Raw genomic sequence first — 10,922 nt, 5'->3', positions numbered from 1 at the left:
ACTCAGTGTGTTCACTTTTTGTCTTGTACTGCTGAGTGCTTTTTGAAACATGATTAGCTTTGTTTCTTCCAAGATTCTGTGTACATTGTTTCATTAATACAGTTCTTTTATCACTTCTCCAGCTTGAATTAATTATATGTATATATGTGTGTATATATACACACACACACATATATACATATATAAATATGTGTTTTTGTCTATTTGAATGACTAATTGCTAAACCTTTTCTTTTTCATTCATTCTAAAATTTTAGATTTTCATTCCTTTTAAAAATAAATCTCTGCTGTGAATTCTCCATGCCCCTTCTTTGTCTCCATACCTTTATTCTTTCACATGCTGCCTCTAGTGTTATCACCTTTTTCTTTTTATGAATTCATCTACTCCAAACTTTTCCACCAATTTTCCATACATTTCTTGTTCTTTTCAGACCCTCTTCTAAAAGTCACTTGGTTTCTAAAATCATTCACTTGCAATCATTTTCACTGATTGCATTAAATATATAATCTGTCTATATTTGCTTCTCACTAATCATCTAAAAACCTTTATTAGCCTCTCCCTGTAGGTTGCTTTTTAGTTAAAATACAAGCATGACAATTTTCCATTTTTCTGTCTCAATCACACAGAGATTTAACAAGCAGTATGAAACAAGTAAACAAGAGGCAAGGAAGAATGCTCCAGTACAAATTTCAGATGGAGCATGGCCCTGCTGATACTTTGATTTCAGACTCCTAGCTCTAGAACTGAAAGACAATAAATTACTGTTGTTTTAAGCCATCTGTTTTGTGGTACTGTCATAGCAGCTCTAAGAAACTAAGACAATTTTCTGGTGTGAAATAATTGCTTAATACCTGTAGTCTTTTTTAAAAGTTAAAACTGTATGATTGAATGCATATTTTATAAAATACACTATATTGTTTCTTATACAATATTCTAATATTTTTATGCTATAAAATCCAAAAATACTGATTTTAGGGAAAATGCTTTAGTTTTCATTAGAAAAGATAACTTGGTAGTGAAAAGGGAAATCAAATTTTGAGGGCATGTGCAAAGTTCTAAAATGTGTAAAGGTTATCAGATTTAAATCTTCACAAATATTATATAAGATGTATATTTTTAGCTTTTATAATTATCAGATTTCATATGAAATTTTATAGGGGCTGGAGCCAGGATTTGAATTTTTGGAACCCTGATTCTCAAGTCCCTTTACTTTCTATGACACTGTATTAGAAATAAGCATGCAAATGTTAAGAGTCTAGATTATGAAATCTGGGGAGGTGAGAAACAATTGTTTTTTATTTTGTTATTCTTGATTATTGAGTGTTTCATTCTTGTTTCTTTTCTAAGGAGCAAAGTAATAATGTTTCTTTTCTCCTGCTCCATTTTAGAACTGCTTTACCATCTTTTACTGAAAGTAACAACACCAAAAATAGTCTGATGATCACTCACTGGATAATATTTTTAGGCAACTTAGTCTGCTGAAGACTTGATTATCCAAATTATGTGGGTAATCACTTTTTAAAATTTGTATTATCACTGTTATGATATTTTTGTATTATATTAAATCAAATTTATAATATGGATCCATATTAGTATCCAAACTGAAGTTTTAAAGTCAGTAATGTCTGTGAATTCTGTTCATCCACAACCCCACCTATGCTGCTTCTTCCATGTTTTCTGTTTCTTTATTGACAACACTTGTAATTACCCCTGTAAAAAAAATTGAATTTTCTCCTCATTTTCCTTATCTTCACGTTAATTACTCACCAAACCATCTGAGATGCCTATGGATATCCTTTGTTTTCCATTTTTGCTGACCTCCGTGTATGATACAGACCCCCACTATCTTCTAATAGGACCTTTATTTTCTATTCTACCACTAGGTCTTAGCATGTCCCTAATTAAACAAATTCATTTAATTGCAGTGGTGAAAGACTCTGTATTTGGCTTAGAAGGACAACATATGCTTTTCAATATCTCATTCCAATTTAGTGTTACTTCTATACCTTCTGTCATTTTTCCCATAACCATTTTTACTAACATTACTGGACTAATATAATCTCTCTTCAGTGCTATTGGCAGAAATCAAGGGGTTGGCAAAGTAATTTCAGCAGAGAATAAAAATATATGTTCAGTGCACCCCTGAGGAGGTGGGAGAGGATGTAGAGGTGTTGGACTTCCTCATTTGAATTGTTGCTGGTGTTCCCACAAACATTGGAGACTGATGGCTTGATATGCTGAGCCCTCTGTCTTGGGTTTGCCCCATGAAGTTTATTACTGCAAAGGAGTCTAAACTTGCTTATAACTGTGCCTAAGAGTCTCCCCCTGAGAGCCTCTTTGTTGCTCAGACTAAGCCACCTCAGCAGATGATCTCACTGCCCTCCACCCTACGTGGGACCTGACTCCCAGGGGTGTAAATACCCTTGGCAATGCAGGATATGACTCCTGGGGATGAATCTGGACCTGGCATTGTGGGATTGAGAACATCTTCTTGACCAAAAGGGGGAGGCAAAATGAAATGAAATAAAGCTTCAGTGGCTGAGAGATTTCAAATGGAGTCAAGAGGTTACTCTGGTGGACATTCTTATGCACTATATAGAAAATACTTTTTAAGTTTTAATGTATTGGAATAGCTAGAAGTAGATACCTGAAACTACCAAACTCCAACTCAGGAGACTTGATACTTGAAGACAGTTGTATAGCAATGTAGATTACACGGGGTGACAGTGTGATTGTGAAAACCCTGTGGATCACACTCCCTTTATCCAGTGTATGGATGGGGAGTAGAAAAATGGGGACAAAAACTAAATGAAAAATAGGGTGGGATTAGGGGGATGATTTGGGTGTTCTTGGTTACTTTCATTTTTTTATTCTTATTCTGATTCTTTCTGATGTAAGGAAAATGTTCAAAAATAGATTGAGGTGATGAATGCATGAGTATAAAATGGTACTGTGAACAGTTGATTGTACACCATGGATGATTTTATGATATGTGAATATACCCCAATAAAACTGAATTAGAAAAAAGTCAAAGGGTTGCAATGAATACTCCACCAACAAGAAACATGGTCAGTGGTGTGGAGTTATAATAATATTACTAATGAATAAAGTATTTGGCCAATAATTCATTTTAACACATATGTAATAAAGAAGTCTAGTATCATCAAAAAGCAAAATAAGCCTGAGCAACTTAAGGTTTTCCCTCTAAAATACAAAAGGAGATAAAGTATATAGGGACTTCCTATATTCTCTTCATGACATTACTAATAACCCAATAGCAATAACCAATCTTTATTGAATATTCACCGCATGCCAGACAATGAATTAGGCAATGTACATGAATTAACTTTCTGTATCTTCATAACTTTCTGATGCAGTGTTCTCTGGTTAATGCTGTTTTACAGATGAGGTAAATGGACACAGAGAGGTTAAGTAACTTGCCTTACTAGGTCAAACAGCTAGTAAATAGTAGAGTCAGGATTCAAATCCAGGCATTCTGATCCTGTCATTGCACTTTAAAGAGCTACTCATACCATCTCTTCTCTATCTCATTTCCTTTGAGATGAAACCTCATGTACCACCTCCATTAACACAGTGAGATCTTATTAAAACATGAAGTCCAGTATTTCACATTTTGTGTCACTTTAAACATAACAATTTTCTATAGACTTACCCCATTCTCTTCATACTATACTCAGCTCATCATGCTGGTCCACAAACACATGTAAATTTCTCATGCTTCAGTATCTCTGCTCTCTGTTTTCTCTCACTGGAATTCTTTCCAGATATTTATATGCTTCTTACCCCCATTGATTTGATTAATGCCCAGATGTTAATTCCTTAAAACAGATATCATTAATATTCTACAATCTTGCAACTTTATCTATACACAACTGACCTAGAAATCATATCATTCTCTACCTTGTTAATCAAAGTTTATAGTTTTCACAGCACTTATTAATATCTAGCATATTACTTAATTGGGTGTTCTCTGTCTCTCTCACTACACTAAGGGATAGGAATTATAACTTTCTTATGATGTTTAATGCCAGTAGTACTTGGCAAAAGATAAATTTTGAATAAATGAAAGTAAGATTTTTTTTTTTCATTTTCTAGCTTGCTTACTTATTTTCCTTTTTCTCTTATTAAAATATAAGCAACATGAAAGCAAGGAACTTGTCTGTGTCAGCTCTTGAACTCTCTTAAATACTTCAGTGAACTAAATAAGGACCATGCAGAATGGTCCACACTTCCATGGAAATGATCTAATCAAAGGTATCACCCACAGTTGGGTGAATCACAACTCCATGGAAACACTCAATCAAAAGTTTCCACCATATAATACTGGGTTAAAAGATCATGGCTCTTCTGGGGTCCATAAGTTTCAAACTGACATATTCCACCTCCTGGACCCCAGAAAGACATGTTCTTTCCAAATGCAAAAATACTCATTCCATCATTATATATATATAAGTACAAAATCTTATCAAAATCAGTTACAGGCATGTTTTGTCATAGGGCAACATTCCCTCTGGCTGTGGACCTGTGAATCTCAGAACAAGTTATCTGCTGACAATATGCAAATGAAGAGCCATCATAGGATGAACATTCTCTTTTCCACAGGGAGAAATTGGAAGGAAAACATGGGTCACCAGATTAAAACAGCTCCTAGAACCCCCAGGGCAAACTTTATTAGATTTTAAAGTCTGACAGTCACTTATAGAATGATGTTTTATCCTTGGGACTTGAGAGAGCAAGAGTCCAACCCTTTCCAAGGGGCTTCATGGCAGCCCTTTTCTCTCCAAATGCTAGGGTGAGAGCTCCAATATATCTACACATTGGGGTGACAACCTTCTTCTCAGCCCCATCCTCAAGCATCAGTATGCCACCCAGACTTTGCATTTCTGGGTCAAAGTCCCTCCTCTCTCTGAACAGTAGGTGATGTCTAGGCTCTCCCCAACCTCCAGGGAATATGCTCCACCTTCTCTGAGGCCTGATGAGCAGTACTCTTCCTGTGCATTGAGATAGAAGGCCTGTCCTCTGCCTCCAGGGCAAACCCACCCATTACACATGCATAGCATGTCCGAGATTTCTTGGCTTCAAAATTTGGCTTTCATGGTTCTGCCTTCTCTGAGGAATTTTTTCCTTCAATCTGTCCAGACTGGCAGTGGTTCCATTGATACACATCTCACAAAAAATGCGTTGACTTGTCATGCAGTATACAGAGGTGAAAACTGTCAGACAATAGGACTTACCACAAATCCTTTCTGGATAACTCCATCCCCAATCCTGACTTGTACTGAAATGGTTGGCTGGGACTATAGTCTCTGAGGTTTCACTTTCCAGAAGGCCAGAGTTTTCCAAATCACCAATTTCTGGTTTCTTTGAACCTGAGTTCAGTTCTCAGCTTATCGCTTTCCTCTTGCAATTTACTATAAGTTGCAAGGAGAAGCCAAGTGGCATTTTCCACATTTAGTTTGGTGATCTCTTCAGTTAAGTATCTAAGCTCACCACTTTCAAATTCTTTCTTCCATTCAATACCAGGTCTCAATTTTGCCATTTTTTTTGCTACTTTAAAACACAGATTGTCTTTCTTCCAGTTGGCAATGTCACAGTCATCATTTCTGTTTAAGGACACATCAGAATTATCTTTAGAGTCCATATTTCTATCCACACTCTCTTCAAAGCAATCTAGGCCTTTTCTATCAAGCTCCTCACATTTTTTCCAGAATCTTCCCTTTATCCATTTAAGAAGCTGTTCCAACATGCTTGGTATTTGCAAACGAAGCAGCACACACTTCTCTGGTACCAAAATCTGTTTCAGTTTGCTAGAGAGGCCACAAAATACCAGAAATGGATAGGCTTTTATTAGGTTACAAATATACAGTTCAAAGGCCATGAAAACATAGAAATTAAGGCATTAACAAGAGGATACCTTCAGTGAAGGAAGAGCAGTGATGTCCAGAACACCTCTGTCAGCTAGGAAGGCACATGGCTTGTGTCAACTGGTCTTTTGCTCCCAGGTTCTGCTTTCAAAATGGCACTCTCCAAAATGTCTCTTGGCTTCTGTCTTCACTTCTCTCTCAAGGCTCCTGTGCATCCTTGCTTTTTTTCTGCCAGGATGTTTCTCTCTATGCATCTTGGGGATTTCTCTTAGCTACTCTAGGGCAAGCTCTGTGCTTCATCTTTTAGCTTAGAATCTCCAAATGTCATTCTGTCTGCATCTCCAAGCATCTCCAAGCATCAGCACCTGTGTTGGCTCTTGAGCTCTCTTTAATACTCCAGTGAACTAATCAAAATCCACCTGGAATGGGTGGGGTCCACACCACCATGGAAATGATCTAATCAAAGGTATTGCCCATATTTGGGTGAGCTGCATCTCCATGGAAACACTCAATCAAAAGGTTCCACCAAAAAAAGATTGCATTAAAAGATCATGGCTCTTCTGGGGTCCATAACAGTTTCAAACTGGCACACAAATCTTGAAAAAGAGTAGCTAGGGGAAGCTGCAACTGGATATTTTAGCAGGGACAAAAGAAAATAGATCAGAGGAAGAACCAAGGCTATGCCATTTTATAAATTGTGTTATTCTGGTATATGTGTCACATTAAATCTGACGTTAGCCATTCCTTGTTTATAATTCCATCAATTGCACTTTTGCTGTTCTATTTAACATATACATAATAATTTCATAAAATACTTTATTAAGGAGATGCACTTGTAAGTTTGTCAAGAAGCAAAACAATTTCTTTTAAATTTGAGTCAATGTAGAGGAAGTAAGTGTGTTTTCCATGCATTTTAACATCAACAGAGATAAAGATAAACACCTATATTAGTCTGAGTTCTCCATAGAAACAAAACTGATGGAATATATAATGAGATTTCTTATATAACTTGGTTCATGTGGCCATAGGAATTGGCAAGTCCAAATTCTATAGAGCAGGTTACAAGATGAGATTTCCTAAGGAAGTTTTGGAGAAGCTGGCTGGCTGGAGTAGAGATAGACATTCTTCTTTCTGACTGCTTGAATCATCAGTTCTCCCTTTAAGGCCTTCAACTGATTGGATGAGACTTCTCTCTGTTTAAGAAAATATCCTTTGTTGATTGTGGATGTAATCAGAAATAAACGCAATCATTTGAGGCAAAGTTCTGTCACAGCAGCAACCAGACCAGAGCTTGATTTACCAAAGAACTGAGCACCATAATCTAGCTAAATTGACTGTGAACTTAACACAGGACCTAATAGAGAAAATTCCCATATCTTTAATTATGCCTTTTGGAAACCCCTTTCCTGAGGATTCTGATCTTTTCTGAATAGAACATATTTTTACTGTTAAATGAAGCAATAGCTCCAGCCAATTTCCCCCATATTGTAGATAAGTCTGTATTCATATCTTACATTCACTGAGCTTCTCAAAACATATAGTGCTTTTCTGGACTTCTTGAGATCACTATTGAAAGATTGTGATATAGGGTTGATTCAGAAAAACAGCTGTGAAATGAGGGCAAAAGGGGGAATTTTTAAATTTATTCCTAACCTCTGATAGGCCAAATATGGAAGATGGTATACACTAGGCAAAAACTATAAATCATAATTCTAACATAAAAGACTTTATACACTGCATATAGATAAATCATATCCCTTTAATGAAAATAATGTTTCAAAGAAGTAATACCAAGAAAAAGTGCTAAATAGTATCAGGGAAAGGAGAGCTCATTCAGTGGGAGTGATCATACACTACTTCATAAAAGTTAAAATTTTAAATTATACCTGGGCTTTAAAAAATTTTAAATTTGGTAATTCAAGTAAAAATGATTTATCTATATACAAGTATAAAAGATATCCCACAGAGTTCACTAAATTATACTATGAGAATCCCAAATGATCAATGCAATTTGGCCTTCATGTGTACAGATTTGAAATAAATACCTTAGATTCAAGGATCATCAGCTCATCATGTTATGTACATACTGCAACAATGAACCAAAGGCAACATACCATCTCAAAAAACAGGTATAAAAGATATTTTCTGATTTCTTGTTTTATAATAGCTATGCCCCATAAAGAAAGAAATTGATATCCTGAATTACAAAACATGATATAGTCTATTAACAGTATAGTTCTTTTGGAGGGGGGCTTTACACTTTTGCCATCTATAAAAATAATCAAAGTTTAATGAAGAACAATTATTTTAATTCTGCCTCAAATTAAAGATTGAAATGGAGGTAAAATGGAAAAGGAGCAAAGTATATTTCTGCTGAATAGTCTCCTCAAAGTGTTTATGTTGAGTCTTAAAGAAATAACTGAACATCTGTGAATAATTTTGGAGCATTACCAGAAGTATCTTCTAATAACATTAAAAAGTGATACAGTGAGTGATGTCACAGAAGATAGTGGAGTAGAAATCTACAGAAATCAGTCCCTCCATTGAAACAAGTACTAAGCTGGCAAGAACAGGGTCAAACATTTTGAAACTTTTAGGTCTATTAGAAAATTTGCAGCATCTAAAGATTAAGAAATCTGGTAAATTTCAGTGAACTTTGGTATTTCCTCTAGCTGCTAACATCTATATTCCCCATCCTATGGCTGGCAATTTTGGCGGTATAAGGCTACATTCCTGGTGCAGCTTGATGATTCCAGCTTGGGCAATAAGAACCTTATCCTCCAAAAATTAAAGATGTATATTTTAATCTGCCTGATGATGTGGAGATGGACCAGCATAGAGGCTGTCCATTGTTCCAAGCCTCTTAGGCTGAAGTGGCTTCTGGGGTAACAAAAAGCATCTCACATTTAGGGATAAGATACACACACACACACACACACACACACACACACACACACACATTTTGCTGTTGCATCCAGGTGTTTAATAAAATCTCACTTGGGTTGTGGGTAAGTGAAGAAATAATGGAGCAGACACTTCAGTGACCACACATGACAAGGAATATAGTCATTTAAAACAATATGAAAAAGTCCCCAAATAGACTAGGTGTTCTAATTTGCTAATGCTGCTGGAATGTCAAACAACAGAAATGTGTTGGATTTTATAAAAGGAGGTTTATTTGGTTACACAGTTACAGTCTTAAGGCCATAAAGTGTCCAAGGTAATGCATCAACAATTGGGTACCTTCACTGGAAGATGGCCAATGCTGTCTGGAAAACCTCTGTTAGCTGGGAAGGCATGTGGCTGGCATCTGCTCCAAGTCCTGGTTTCAAAATGGCTTTCTACCAGGACATTTCTCTCTAGACTTTAGCTCCTCAAAAATATCACTCTTAGCTGCTCTTGGGGTGTTTGTCCTCTCTTAGCTTCTCTGGAGCAAAAATCTGCTTTCAAAGGCTGTCTCCAAAATGTCTCTTGAAGCTGAAGCTCCTCTCTCAGTTCTAGTGCATTCTTCAAAGTGTCCCTTTTGGCTGTAGCTCCTCTTCAAAATGTCACTCTCAGCTGCCCTGAGTTCCTTCTGTTTGTCAGCTCATTTACATGGCTCCAGTGATTTAATTTAGACCCACCCTGAATGGGTGGGGTAACACCTCCATGGAAATTATCCAATCAGAGTCATCACTCACAGTTGGGTGGGGTGCATCTCCATGGAAACACTCAAAGAATTACAATCTAATCCACATTGAAACATCTGCCCACACAAGATTACATCAAAGATAATGGTGTTTTGGGGGACATAATACATTCAAACCAGCACACTAGGGCAGTCCTCAAAAAAAATGGATCATCAGCAATCCATGGGGAAGAAGGAGAATCTGATTTCCAGAGTCCTGTTCCAGACAGTACAAGATTAAAAGTGTTCAGTTACCAAAAAATGATTTAAAAGCATGCAAAGAAACAGGATTGTGTGGCCTATTCACTGAAAAGTAGAAATAAAGAGAAAACATCCCTGAGAAAGTGCAGACATTAGATATACTATGTAAAGATTTTATGTTAATATACTTAAAGAGCTGAAGGAAACCATGGACCAATAACTTATGGAAATTAGGAGAACAAAATATGAACAGGTAGGGGAATATCACTAAAAAGATAGAAAACAAAAATAAATCAAACATTCTGGAGCTAAAAATTATAATAGCTGAAATGAAAAATTTTCTGTAAGGATTCAACAACAGACCTGAGTAGACAGAAGAAAGAATCAGTGAACTTAAAGTTCGGACACTTGAAATCAGCCAGTCTGTAAACAGAAATAGGAATGAAGAAAAATGAACAGAGCCTCTGGGACCTATGGAACACCATTGGCAGACCTATATATGCATTAAGATAATCTCAATAAGAGAAGAGAGAAAAAAAGAGCAGAAAATTTGTGAAGGTATGATGGACAAAAATTTCCCCAATTTAACTAAAGATATGAATATAAACATTTAAGATACTCAGGATCTCCAAGTAGGTTAATATCAGAGTTTTCCGCCCCAAACACATTATAATCAAACTGTCAAAGAACAAATACAAAAGAAAATCTTGAAAGAAGGAAGACTAATCACAAAAAAGGGAGTATCATTAGATTAACAGCTTATTTCTCATCAGAAACCACAGAGGCCAGAAGGCAGTGGGAATATATACTTAAAGAGCTGGAAAAATGTCAACCAATAATTCTGTATTCAGGGAAATTGCCTTCAAAATGAAAGAGACATTCCTGAATAAACAAAATCGGAGAGGTTTTATTCATAGTAGAACTGCTATAGAAATTATATCAGACCCAAAAATTTATGATGCAACATTGACAGAATTTAAGGGAGAGAAAAACATAGAATAGTTAGAGAAATTTGAAATTTATATTTGTAAATGCCTTCATTTTAAAAAAGGCCTCAAATCAACATTCTATTTTACACCTAAGGAACTACAAAAAGAAGAGCAAATTAATCCCCAAATTAGCAAGGTGAAGGAAATAATAAATGGAGATAAACAAAATAGAGAATAGAA

Source organism: Choloepus didactylus, chromosome 3, assembly GCF_015220235.1.
Source record: "Choloepus didactylus isolate mChoDid1 chromosome 3, mChoDid1.pri, whole genome shotgun sequence".
Taxonomy (NCBI): domain Eukaryota; kingdom Metazoa; phylum Chordata; class Mammalia; order Pilosa; family Megalonychidae; genus Choloepus; species Choloepus didactylus.
This window is presented reverse-complemented; position numbering follows the sequence as displayed.